Source organism: Schistocerca gregaria, chromosome 1 (assembly GCF_023897955.1).
Source record: "Schistocerca gregaria isolate iqSchGreg1 chromosome 1, iqSchGreg1.2, whole genome shotgun sequence".
NCBI classification, from domain to species: domain Eukaryota; kingdom Metazoa; phylum Arthropoda; class Insecta; order Orthoptera; family Acrididae; genus Schistocerca; species Schistocerca gregaria.
The window spans coordinates 502,673,881-502,687,397 of record NC_064920.1 but is presented as its reverse complement, the minus strand read 5'-3'; the positions used below and the strand labels follow the sequence as shown (position 1 = coordinate 502,687,397).

The 13,517-nt window shown below is 38.9% G+C and overlaps 1 protein-coding gene across 2 annotated transcripts in view; it reads left to right on the top strand.

Annotated features, from left to right (window-relative positions):
• The window catches only part of LOC126354173 (kelch-like protein 38), a 138,463-nt gene that overhangs the window by 48,703 nt on the left and 76,243 nt on the right, over positions 1–13,517 (top strand). The window lies entirely within an intron of this gene.

Genomic DNA, 13,517 nt, shown 5'->3' with positions numbered 1-13,517 from the left:
TAAAACAAAGCACTGTGATAATGAATATCACTTTACTGACTAAAATAAAAACTTCCATGTGACACAAATCAACTCATCCCTGTGCCAAACTGATCTATAAGGGAAGTAAACCTTCTCAAAAACATGAAAGCAAATACTAAGGTCAAAACCTCAGGAAAATCTTATGTTCTGTCAGCACAATTTACATCCTTGAGGCAACTAAGAAGTTAAAAGCTAAATCTCTAACAATACCGAAACAGAAAAGCCTGTGTTGCAGGCGACCAATAAGAGTCAATACTCGGGTGGAAGAAATGAGGCATGTAAGAAAACTGAATAGCCCTTTGCTTGTATTTGCAAGAGTCCCATTTAAGAGTTGGACATTCCTTTTCTAGGGGTGCTCCATAATGGGGAGAGGGCTAAAAAAAGTGTCATTGTCATCATAATAAATATTTAATACCACAGCCAATATCTCCATTTTAAACATTATTTACAAGTAAGTATATCAGTTGCTGCTCTGAATGGAATGTAACCTGTTAAACATTATTTCATGAGGCAACATTGATAATAGTGCACATGCTGTCTCTTCCTACACCCTAATGACACTATAGATAGTTGGACTTTCTACCATACTACTCAGCTCATCAGACTTTTTCTCTTGTGTGGGAACTCCAAAGTATGCAATTTATCTGGGGATTCAGCCAACACATGCTCCAACAGTCAAGCTATTGAATACCAATAGACAGAAATGTTATGCAGCTAAAACACTGCTACTGAGTTGATCTCTCAATATTCTCTCTCATTCTCACACATACTGCTCATTGGGATGTGCTCAAAAATTTACATTTCATTGATCGCTTCCTGACATGGTCTTGTGATGCAGCACTCTGCAGCTTTAGGTCACTTCATTCCACAGTTTGCTGCTCTTCAAAATCAGAGTGCTCTCCAGTGGAATGCAGAATGCTGCATGGCAATCTAATATGCTTCTGCTTTGGGATGTGACTTGTGTGGAAAACCATGAAAATTGGGAATTCTCAGGGAAAATGATTTGATTGAAAATTCTGGAAGACTCAGTGTGTTCCAGAGGCTAGGGAGAGTTTAACACTCTGATGATAGAAAGAAATGTTCTGAGTGATTTAATTACAAATAACTCTGATATTCTGCTTTGAAAACAGTCTGTTGTGGAGTTGTATAAGGAAAGGTTAAGAAGTGCACTGAACTAAAGTTTTGTTGCTTGATTGCTACAACCTCCAGTTTATTCAGCAACGTTGGAAATCTTATTGTCTTTGGGTTCTCGGGCTCCAGCTCCATTTTCTGTTGCATGATTGAGATTGTGACAGAATGTGTGTGAAATAATCAGTTACATAGGAGCAAAGGTAGCTTATTTAATTTTTGAAAAATTATTAATACAGATCTATATTTGAACGTGGATGTTTTGTAGATCACAAATGATTATGCAGGCTTCAGTTACTATTCACTTAAATTAATACTTATATAATTAGAACAATGAAAATAATCAATTATTGATAAAATTATTTAACTTGATCGATAAAAAACCTACTCACGCAAGTGGCAGTCAAACACACACATAAAACAATGTTATGATTGGCAAGCTTTCGGAACCAGTGGCTCCTTCTTCAGGTAGAAGGGTGAAGAGGAAGGAAGAAGGGTGAATGAAAAGGACTGGTGAGGTGTAGGAAAAAGGGTAGATTTTGGGAAAGTCATACAGAACTACGGACCAGGGGAGACTTATCGTATGGAGCGAGAAGGAAATTAAAGTAATATTTTGCTGACTTACATGCTTAAAGTAAACAATAACCACAGTGTGAAGAGCATACAGTTCCAAAATTGATGCAGCATTGCTAACGAAGTCATTACATTCCAGTGACAAGAAGTTGAAGTGATTTCCTGTAAGGAATTCTCGTACCCTTTAGGATGTTACACAGTGTCATGGAATGGTAACAGATAGCAGTAGCAGTGAAAAGAGCTTGTACTGAAGAATTGTTGATAAAACTATTAATAAACTATTGTTTTGTTTTATCTGTTGTGGAATCTAGCTGATGATTGGGCCACAAACCTCTCTCAGAAAATGTAGGTCCAAAGTTTTTCTGCTCTGTTTCTGTAAAGTCATTAGTCTTGTCAGTCAGACTAAAAACGTTCTACTGCAGAATTAGGTTCTGGAAAATCAACCTGAAAATATCAGGGAAATCTTGTGATGAAACAAAGGCGCCACCTGCTTTGTGGCGTAAATGCAATCCAGTTGTAGCAAACCTTGCAACCTTCAGGATTTACAAGGTGCAAGGCCAGGAAATCTGTTTAAGAGAGCAAGACAAAGTCATAGTGGCTAGCCCTGGACACATCAAGCTATTTCTTCAACAAAATCTAGGAAATCCATAAGAAGGATATCTGGTAAATGCAATAGTTCGTGAATATCGGCCATCCACATGCAAAACTGTTCCCGAACAACACCAAAGTGATGACCTAGGATTTTGTGATGGCTACATCACTGTAAGTTATGATTTTTGTTTTTCCTCATACTCTCAATAATTAGGTCTCTCGTATCTTGGGGTCTGAATCAGCTCTTCCTTTTTAACCATCCCCAATCTATCCCCCTGTCCTCTCCAAGTAAGAAGGTTGGATAATGTGTGTATTTTTGTGTGTCAGTAGGTAGTACTGACATTTTATGTCATGAAAGCAAATACTGGCCAGCAGTTCTGTCCCAGTGATCCAGTGTTCTTTTAATACCACACAGCTGATCAGGGACTGGATTGGCTCTCAGATCCACCAATAGTGAGAAGTATAATCATAAAATGGAGGCTTTCACGGCAGGTGTTGTCATCACGTAACACTTCCGGGCTGAGATGCCATGGTCCATACGTATGAGTCTCCCATCTTGTTTCGCCTTCGACTGCGGGAGGCATCCTCAGAGGACAATCACACAATGTGCAAGAAGAAGTCGCAACAACTGTGTTCGCTCACCTTCCTGTTACGCTGCAGGGACATGTCAACTGTTCCGAAATTTCTGCAAGTGAAGAGGACGTTCCACTCGGCACAAGCTCATCGAATTTACAGCCGTATGGAATCAGCAGTGGTACGAGAGAGGATTCACCAGACGCAGCGAGCACTGGCGTAAACCAACAGTGAGCTGTTTCAACTTCATAGTCTCATTAGTAATACCCTGCAGTATGACAATTGGGATAAGATTGAGAACCTTACATTTAGAACTATGGAAGTAAGTGCAGAAATATCAGTGGTTAGACAAAAGAGGAAGATCGATAGCTTATACAAGATCAAGTCGGGAGGCACAAGAGAGGATAATAATTGGACAGTCAAACAGCTAGAAAAAGACCATCCAGATGGTATCATTATGTAGACGATACATTTGTTATATGGACCCATGGGGAAGAGGAACTGGAAGTTTCAGTACTTGCTAAGGATGGAAATTTTGCAGTGACGCCCCTAATGGTTCCCACGGAAGATATTGTGTCTAATGTTGAGGCAGATATCCATCAGCTGTCACAGCAGTCTGCTGATGTTATAAGAATGGAAACAGCTAGAATCTTCTGCACATGTAAGCCACCTAATAGTAATCTATCACAGGCACAAAGGAAGGCACTGAGGGACATAATGCAGATGAAAACATCATCTTGCTTTCTGCAGATAAAGGCAATGCTACTGTCGTAATGAAAAGTAAAGATTATCATGAAAAAATCATGGACATTTTGGATCCGAACAATTACAAATAACTTCAGAAGGATACGACATCAAGGATTTTAAAAGTAACCAATCAGTTGGTGAAAGCATCTTCTCTTCAGTCGACAAGAAGCAACTCTTTAAATCAGAAGCTTACTAGCCCAGACTCTATGGGTTACCCAAGGTACATAAACCGCTGGTACCTTTGAGACCTATAGGCAGCACAATAGGGTCTCACACCCATGAATTCTGTCTCTAATGACCTCGTTGTCGACGGGATGTTAACCACTAAACACCACCACCACCCACCCATGAATTAGCTGGACACCTTGCCTCGCTGCTGAAACCTCATGTTGGTGGATCTGACCGTCATGTTAAAAATGCGTATCTCTTCATTGATATCAAGGAAATTAATGTGGACCCTATTGATACTCCAGTCAGTTTTGATGTGGTGTTGTTGTTGACCATGATTCCGGTGAATGAAGCGATCACATGTATAGCGGACATTGTTCCTAGTGATATTTTGGCATTATTCAGACATTACCTTACAGCAGCATATTTTCAGTATAATAATGTTTTTTATGGACAGATTGACAGGGTGGCTATGGGAAGTCCTCTTAGTCCAGCTGTGGCTATCTTGTTCATGGAGATCTTCGAACAACGGAGGCTTCAAACAGCTAGAAAAAGACCATCCAGATGGTATCGTTATGTAGACGATACATTTGTTGTATGGACCCATGGGGAAGAGGAACTGGATGCCTTCCTGTTACATCTGAATAGTATTAATCCAAGTATTCAATTCACTATGGAAAAGGAAATTGATGGGCACCTGAACTTCTTAGATGTGACTGTAATCAAATGAGAGGACGGATCATTGGGTCATAAGGTTTTCAGAAAACACACACACACACACACACACACACACACACACACACAGATCATTATCTGCAGAAAGATTCTAAGCACCACCCAAGACATAAAAGAGGGGTGATGAAAACATTAATAGACAAGGTGCACAAAATATGTGAAACAGCTCACTTAGAGGGTGAGATTGAACACCTTAGAGTGACCCTCAAGAAAAATCGGTACTCCAATAGAGAGATAGATCGTGTGCTACGCCCTAGACTGAAAACCAGGACGGACGAGGATTGACACCATCCCAAGGGGAAGGTGGTCTTACCATTCATCAGTAAGGTCACTGATCGCATTGGAAAAATTTTAAGCAAGCAAACTTTTTTCAGACCCACCACAAAAATAAAAGAATGTTTAAGATCCGCAAAAGACAAATGACATCCTCTAGCTAAACCAGGTGTCTATAAAATTCCATGCATTTGTTGAAAGGTCTATATAGGCACAACAAAAAGAAGCATCAACACCCATCTGAGTGAACATAAAAGGAACTACCACGTCAGACATATTGATAAATCGGTTGTAGCGGAACATGTGTTTCGGGAAGGTGATCATCTAATAAAGTTTAGCGAGACAACCGTCATAGCAAAGATGTCACATTATTATGCGCAAATGTACAAAGAGGCCATTGAGACTCCCAAACACTGATATATATATATATATATATGGCGCTCACTCGTTCCCTCGTTGCAGTTCGCCAATTGTCTTTGGAGGATGCCTTCCGCAGTTCCAAGGCGAAACGTCAAGGGAGAGTCTTAAAATGGACCACGACATCTCAGCCCGGAAGTGTTAAGTGATGAGTGAGAAGCATAATTGGTCTGTCTCCATGTGGGAGCCAGATTTGGCACTGCGCACTGCCTGAGAATCATCATACTGCTCCAAGTTACAACCAAATTTCATAGAATAGTAAATGTGGTGCCTGCAGACCAAAAGAAATGAAATACAACTAGAATTTTTTAATGCAGTATATCAGACAAGACAGTTTGCCAACTCATGGAGAGAGGCAATTTTCTTCTTCTTTCTCAAGCAAAACGATTTAAAAAAGATGTCTTTATGATGCAAAAATTGGCAATTGACCATAAATAATGAAAAGTTTTAGGTCATCCATATTGGTGCTAAAAGGAATCCATTAAACTTCACTTAAACAATAAATCAATCAAATTTAAAGGCCGTAAATTCAACTAAATACATGGGAATAACAATTACAAAAACGTAAATTAGAAAGAACATGCACAAAATGTGGGGAAGGTGAACCAAAAACTGTGATTTATTGGCAGAATGCTTAGAAAATGCAACAGACTAAAGACATTGCCCGCACTATCTTGTCCATCCTCTTTTGGAGTACTATTTCATGTTGTGGGATCCTTACCAGATAAGATTAACAAGAGAACATCAGGAAAATTCAAAGAAGAGCAGCACATTTTGTATTATTGAGAAATTGGGGAGAGTGAAAGGGACATGATAACAGGATTTGGGGTGGATATCATTAAAACAAAGGTGTTTCTTGTTGCCCAGGTCCAAAATTTTTCCATTCAATTTTATCTTCCCCTTCCTTCCTTTCTTACCCTTGACATCACTATTGGTTTGATCTTGTCTTTGCTTATTCTCACCCCAAATTTTTCTCTCTCTGGGTCCAATACAACTACCTGCCTTTGCATTTACATTTTGTCATCCCTCATCACTGTCAGCAAGCAGCATGGCTTTTGTTCCATTGGAGAGCACTCTGATTATGAAAAAGAACAGCAAACTGTGGAATGAAGTGACCTAAAGGCTGCAGAGTGCTGCATCACATTTATGATCTGATCCACCCATTCATGAATGCTGTTGCTGTGCTCGAATACAGCTGCAAAGCATCAAGTTCGGTGTGTATTTCAGCTGCTTCCTTTAATGCCCTGCTTGAGCCTCTACATGTTACATCTCTTTGTAATCTCTGTTTAACACTTCTACATGTCCATGTCAGGAAGTAATCACTGAAATGTAAACCTTTGAGCACATTCAAATGAGCAGTATGTGTGAAAGTGAGAGAGAATATTGAGAGATCAACTCAGTAGCAGAGTTTTACCCACATAACGTGTTTGTCTCTATTGGTATTCAATAGCTCAACTGTTGGGGCATGTGTTAGCTAAATCCCCAGATAAATTACTTACTTTGGAGTGTCCACACAAGAGGAAAATGTCTGGGGAGCTGAGTGATGTGGTAGAAAGTTCAACTGTCTATAGTGTTATTGGGGTACAGGAAAAGAGAGCATGTGCACTATTATCAATATTGCCTCACAAAATAATGTATAAAGGAGAGATATTGCCTGTGGTGTTCAACATTTATCAAGATGACAATGACACTTTTTTAGCCAATGGTTTAATACCTCCACAAATTTATCTATGTCCTCAGTGAATAGGGAGGACAACACACTTCCCTGTCACTGACCTGTTTCATTGTCAGACCATTTTGTTTCTGTTATATTCATTTTTTACCCCTGAATATTTGCTAGACAACGTGTTTAGACACACTGGCATGGGCTTTCTAAATGTCATCACATTGTCTTTTCCAGTTTCTCATCTGTTCTCCATAAAATGTTTTAACATGAACATCAGGTTAAATGTTGATCCGTCTTTCCTGAAACCATACTGTTCTTCCATTTTTCCTTCTTATTGACTCCTCAGCTCCTTCCAATACTCTCTAAATGATCGTAGCTACACGTGTAATTTGGGTGATCCCTCTGCAGCATTAAATTCCTTCTTATCATCTTTCGGAAATGGGGATAGTTTGACTATTTCCCCATTGTTCTGGAATTTCTTTCTTTCTTCCGGATCATTCTAAATAATCTGTATAATTACAATGACTCTATTGGTTGTGATGCTTTTATCATTTCTGTGGACACCACAGCACACCTGTTGCTTTACCAGTCTTCATCTTCTGTGTAGGTCTGTCTGTTTATGACTTACATATTCCTCCTCCTCCTCCCCCCCCCCCCCCTCTTCTTCCATTATATTTCCTTTTTCCTTCTCGTCTATCAGATCCCTGTATTTAACATTCAGCAATTTCTGAGGAGTTGAGGAGTATTCTTTCCATCTCCTTTTAGCATATCATCTTTTTGTATCAATATTCCTGTTTCTGATTTAACATATTTTGTATCTCCTCTGTGTTTTACTTCCCTTAACATTCTCCTACAGAGTTTATGTGTTATCTTCTTATACTATTTTTTCATCATATTTGGCTTCTTTGTATTTTTGCTAATTTTAAATACTGTCATTACCTATACACTTCCTCCAAGCCATTTGCTTCTCTTTAACTGCTTCTTTTATCCTGTTGTTGCATTTTCTCTTTGTTGTTCTCTTTTTCATTTTTACTCCCTGATAGTCTTCCACAGATACTCACTACAAACCTAAAAAAAACCTCTTCTGCAAAAAATCCATTATTCTTTTCCACTAGTCACTCCATCTTTGGGAATTTCTTTCAGATCTTCTTGGCACTTTTCGCTTGTTTCCTTCTCTTACAACTTACATACATTTTATTCTTCTTTCCTTTTTTTGTGTTAACTTAGTGATTTTACCAAACTTTAAATTGGCTACCACCACTTTATTGGCCACTTCAAAAGCTTTTCTTTGCATTTCCATCACATCTTCCAGTTATCTCCATTCCTCCTACTCCGCCAGACAAGACCAGTCCTTGTCATTCTTTCTCCACGCCCATCTAAACCATGTATTTCCTGCAATTAATCCACGTTTTCTGCAAAAGTCTATTATCAGATTTCCTTCTCCAGTCTTGTTACCATAACTGAAGGGCCAGTTCTTTCTTACAGTTTAAAGTCATCCTATTGATAGTAGGGCCTTTCATGCTGTCTGGTAGCCCACTTCTCGCAAGCCCCCAGAGCACCGTGACTGTGCATTGCTTGAGGAGCATGCTTTAGTGTTTCTGAGGCATCAATTCATAGGCTGTTTGTATGATGCATTTGCATATGCAAAGGAATTTTATAACACTCTTCAGGATTTAAATTAGGCCACCCCTAATAAGTAATGAGACATGTTTTACAGCTGTTCTGGGGTACAGATATCAAGGCCATCAGTGCCGTACCAGAGATCACCTCCAGCACAGATGCTATTCCAGTCTTCACCCACAGTTCTGTACATGGACGCTCTATTTTTATGATTGTTGTAGAGAGGTTGTACTAGTATTGTAAAGCTTCCAGCAAGTGGGCTGCCTGTTGGTCTGTGGCATGTATTGAGTATTTCAACCAGCCTTACTGAATTGTAGGGCTCTCCTGTCTATCTCTTGATAACTTGGACGCACACCCTGTGGTGGTTACCCCCCCCCCCCCCCCCCCCTCTCTCCACGCCCATCCCGACTGGCCTCTCTTTTCCAAGTTGTAAAAGTGCCACTTGCTGTCTGTGAGCAGCTTATCATGGCGTATCAGGAGTTCTTCACATATAAAAAAAATCACCGATAATCCAAACTCTTGATGCTCAAGGATTACATGAGGAAAACGAGTTTATTTGGTATCTGCGCAAAGCACACTTAGTGTCAGTTGGCATCAAATTTACTGAAGTGGGGCTATATAACTGCAAATTCTTTCTTATATTCTATAAAATTTGAAATACTCACCATGCTAGATGGAAGTATTTAGAGATTGGTCTAAGCTGGGGATATCTCATAGTGGCACTGTTATTTTCACTAAGCATTTACAAGGTGTGTTTTTTAAGTAAGGTCCATTTGAACATAAGTACACAATGAAAGATTGTTTCAAAAAAGTAAATTTATTTTCAGAAAGTACGTACTTACTCTATTTTTTGATATAGTTGCCATGTTTGTTGAAACACGTATTATAACTCCCAACCAATTTTAAAATACCCTCTTCATAAAAACTTGCTGCCTGCTGTGATAACCAAGAGATCACTGCCGTTTTCACGTTGTTGTCCTCATTGTAACAGTTGCCACTGAGGTCTCATTTGAGGTGGAGGAACAGATGGCAAACGCTCAGCGCAAGATCAGGACTGTAGGGTGGGTGGTCTAAAACTTCTCAAACAAAACTGTCTAATAAATTGCAGGTCTGACGTGCAGTGTGAGGTCTTGCATTGTCATGGAGAAGGACAATTCCTTTGTCAGCATGTAGCGTCTTTTGTTTTGAATCACTGTGCGTAGCTTTCTCAGGGTTTGGTAGTATGCTTCTGCATTGATAGTGGTTCCTCGTTGCGTGAAGTAGACCAACAAAACACCATGCCTATTCCAAAACACTGACGCCATGATTTTGCGCTGGGACAGAGTCTGTTTGGCCTTCACCTTTACTGGTGAGTGTGTGTATCTCCATTCCATGCTCTGTTGCTTTGATTCGGGCGTGATATGCAAAACCCATGTTTCGTCTCCAGTTACGATCTAACTCATGAAGCCAACACCTTCTTCATGATAACGAGTCAAGAACTTCATCCCACATTTAAATCTTTGGTTTTTTGGTCCTCTGTTAAGGGTTTTGGGACCTAATGGGAACACAGTTTCCTAAACTTTAGATGTTCAGAAACAAGGTTGTAAAGCACTGATCTCAACATGTCAGGAAAATCGTTTGAGACACCTGTTATTGTGAAGTGCGTGTTCTCACGAATCCTTGCTTCAACTGAAGCCACTAAATCATCTGTAATGAAATAAGGGTGACCGAAGCGGTCCTCATCATGGACATTGTCATGGCCATCTTTGAATTCTCGTACCCACTTAATCACTTTGCTTTCACTCATAACAGCGTCACTGTTCACTTCGCAAATCTGTCGATGAATTTCTTCTGCAGACAGGTTCCTTGCTGACAAAAACCGTATCACTGAGTGAACCTCACACGCGGCGGGTGAGTTGATAGTATTAAACATTTGAAAGCAAAGAACAGAACTGTACAGGTTAGCTACAGAGCTGAAACAGCACAGTTGCTTCCGAGGCATGCCAGTACATGACACGCATGCTCGTTGTGGTATGCACGTGGACTACTAGTTTCTACAACAAAATGGACCTTACTTAAAAAAACATTCCTTGTATTTATTTATTTACATTTTTTTGTGTGGAGCCATCAATATGATGGCCTTTGCAAACATCAAGTACAGTTACAAACATAAAATACATTTAGATCTTAGCCTTACAGGTAGTAGTTAAACAGTAAATTGATGCATGTCAGAATACATTACATCTTACACACATTAATAGAGCCAATTATTTTTTTATATATTTTACAGCTCTTAAACTTAACCATTTAAAATATGTTGAGTGAATAGAGACACTTTTCAATTAAGAATTCTTTTGGTTTTGATTTGAATTGCTTTTTATTACTGTTTCTCATGGGCTCTGGCAGTTTATTATATCAAAGCAGTCCATTAGTATATGGGCTCTGGTCCGTCATTTTTAATCTTGCTCATTGTTGGTAGTAATTTTCTTTGTACCTGGTGTTGTAGTCACATATATCACTACATTTAGTTACTTCAGTTTTCTGTGAGGAAAAAGTAAGTAATTTATAAAGATACAAAGAAAATATGGTGAAGTACCTTGTGTTGTCTGAAAACATCACGGCAAGAGTCTTTATAGCCTATTTCATGTATAATCCTTAACCCTCTTTTTTCGTAGCAATAGTACTCTGTTGAGGTGAACGTCTGCAGCACAACCCCATATTTCTATACAGTAGCTAAGATGGGGATAGATTGTCCTGTAATACACAGTTTTAAGCATGTGGTTGGGCACAATTTTGGACATTGGCTAAAAAGATACAGCCCATTGCTGACTTTTTTTTTACATACAGTGTTAATGTGGCTAATCCACCAGAGGTTTGAGTCCAGATGGACCCTTAGCAATTTACACTTGTTTGCTTCCTCTTCCACTATGCTGCATACCTCATTTACGCATGAGTGGTGTGAGCTGCCAGTTGTAAATATTAGCATCTGGGATTTATTTACATTGACCTTTAATCCTTGTACATGAAAATATGAACTTAATTCTAGTATCCCATTTCTTGCTGAAAATTTCAGTTTCTCACTATCTTTATCATGAAATGTGCCATCAGCATAATTTACAATGTACGAGTTAATAGGCTGTACCCCATTAATATATGCTAAAAAGAAGAAAGGTCCTTGAGCCTTGAGGGACTCCCTGTGTCAGTGTTTCACTTGTGGATCTAAAATGTAAGCTCTTATTGTCAATTTGATGTGTAAGTTTGGTACACTGTTTCCGATTCACCAGATATGTGGATAGTTGTTTCATTGATGCATCACTGATATTGTACACCCGCAGTTTTGTTAAGAGAATCTAATAATTTACTGAGTCAAAAGCTTTGCTCAGGTCACGGAATATTCCGGCTGTGTGCATACCCCATTCTGTATTGCTTTATACTTCAGGAAGAAACTGGTAACAGCTTTAGCCTTTCCTAAACCCAAGCTGCCATTCGGTAAGTGTTTGTGGCTTGAGAAAAATGTTGTGAGCTGTGATAGGGTACCTGTTTCACATATTTTACTGAAGGTAGCAATTGGTGATATCGGTCTATAATTTGAAACTTCTTCTTCACTTCCTTTCTTATGGATTGGTTGAATTACACTTATTTTTAAGGCATTTGGGTATATGTTTTCATTAATACTACAGTTGATAAGATAGGTAAGGGTTTTAGTTATTTCATTGGCACATTTCTTTAACACCACACTTGAGATACCAGCCCATCCAGATGAATTATTGTTCTTTAGCTTTTGCATTATGTTAAATATTTCCTGTTGACTCACCTCCATAAATTCGAGCTCTATACCATCCGTGACATCATTTGGTGTGCCAGCCTGTTGATCTATAATAGGGGCTTCTTGGTCAAAAGGACAGATAAAATGCTTATTGAATAAATTCCATACTTCATTTGGATGTTTCACTGGATGGCCCTCGTGTCTAATGCTAACTGGTTCATTATATCCCTTGCTGGTGGCTTTACAATGTTTATTGATTAGTCTTCAGGATGCATTACCTATGTTGGATGAATGCTCTACTGCATCATTGCTTATCTGTTCCCTCAAGTGTAAAAGATCTGTCTTAAAACTTTTTTTGGCCTGATTGTACTTTTCCTTAAATATATGTAGCTTTGTTTCCTTATATGAAGAGTCAAGATAATATATATTCTGCCTTAACTTAATCAATCTAGGTGTAAGTTTCAGCCTAGTATTACTTTCAAGACAAGAGTTGGTTTGTACCCTGGTTATTTCTTTGAGAGGGCAGCATAGTCGAACTGCTTCATCACTGTCCTATGAAAATTTTCCCATTTGTTTTCTGATCTTTAGTTTGATAGTGTCCTATTTGTCCTCTGCTAACTTAGTTTTGAAGGAACTGATGTTGGTGCTATTCAGGATATGCTTCTTCTCAATTATCTTAGTTGCTTGTTGGTACAGCAAACCTGAAATATTCTAACACCTGACAATAGTGATCTGAATAATGAAAATCAACACTTTGAAAGTTAACACAGTCTCTTACATTTTTGTTAATGTATCTTACTGGAGCTTGACTCTGTTACTCTAGTGTCAGAATTCACTATATTTGTGAGATTATATGAGTTAAATATATCTGTTATTTTCAAGTAGGTTATATTACAGGAGTTTGCATCAGTATTTAAGTCTCCAACTACACTAAGGTCAGTGGGGGGTGTTTGACTAATTGCCCTGTCTATCAAGTTAGTACAACACATCTGTATTTGGTGGGCGGTACATACCAATAACTTTATGTTTAGATAACATGCTTGAATGTCCTCAAGATCTGTTTAACAAGTAAAATATATTTTGTGGTGAGTTCCTAATGTTGTAGAGGGCAAAGGAGTAGGTGAGTAGCATTTGCGCTGTGGAATTCCTTGTGTGAGTGCCCATAAACCTACACAGTACATTGTTCAAGCATATAAACATCTCTTCAAGTTCCAGGATTCTCTTTACCTAGAAAGCTAGAGAAAGGAGATGTCACACTAC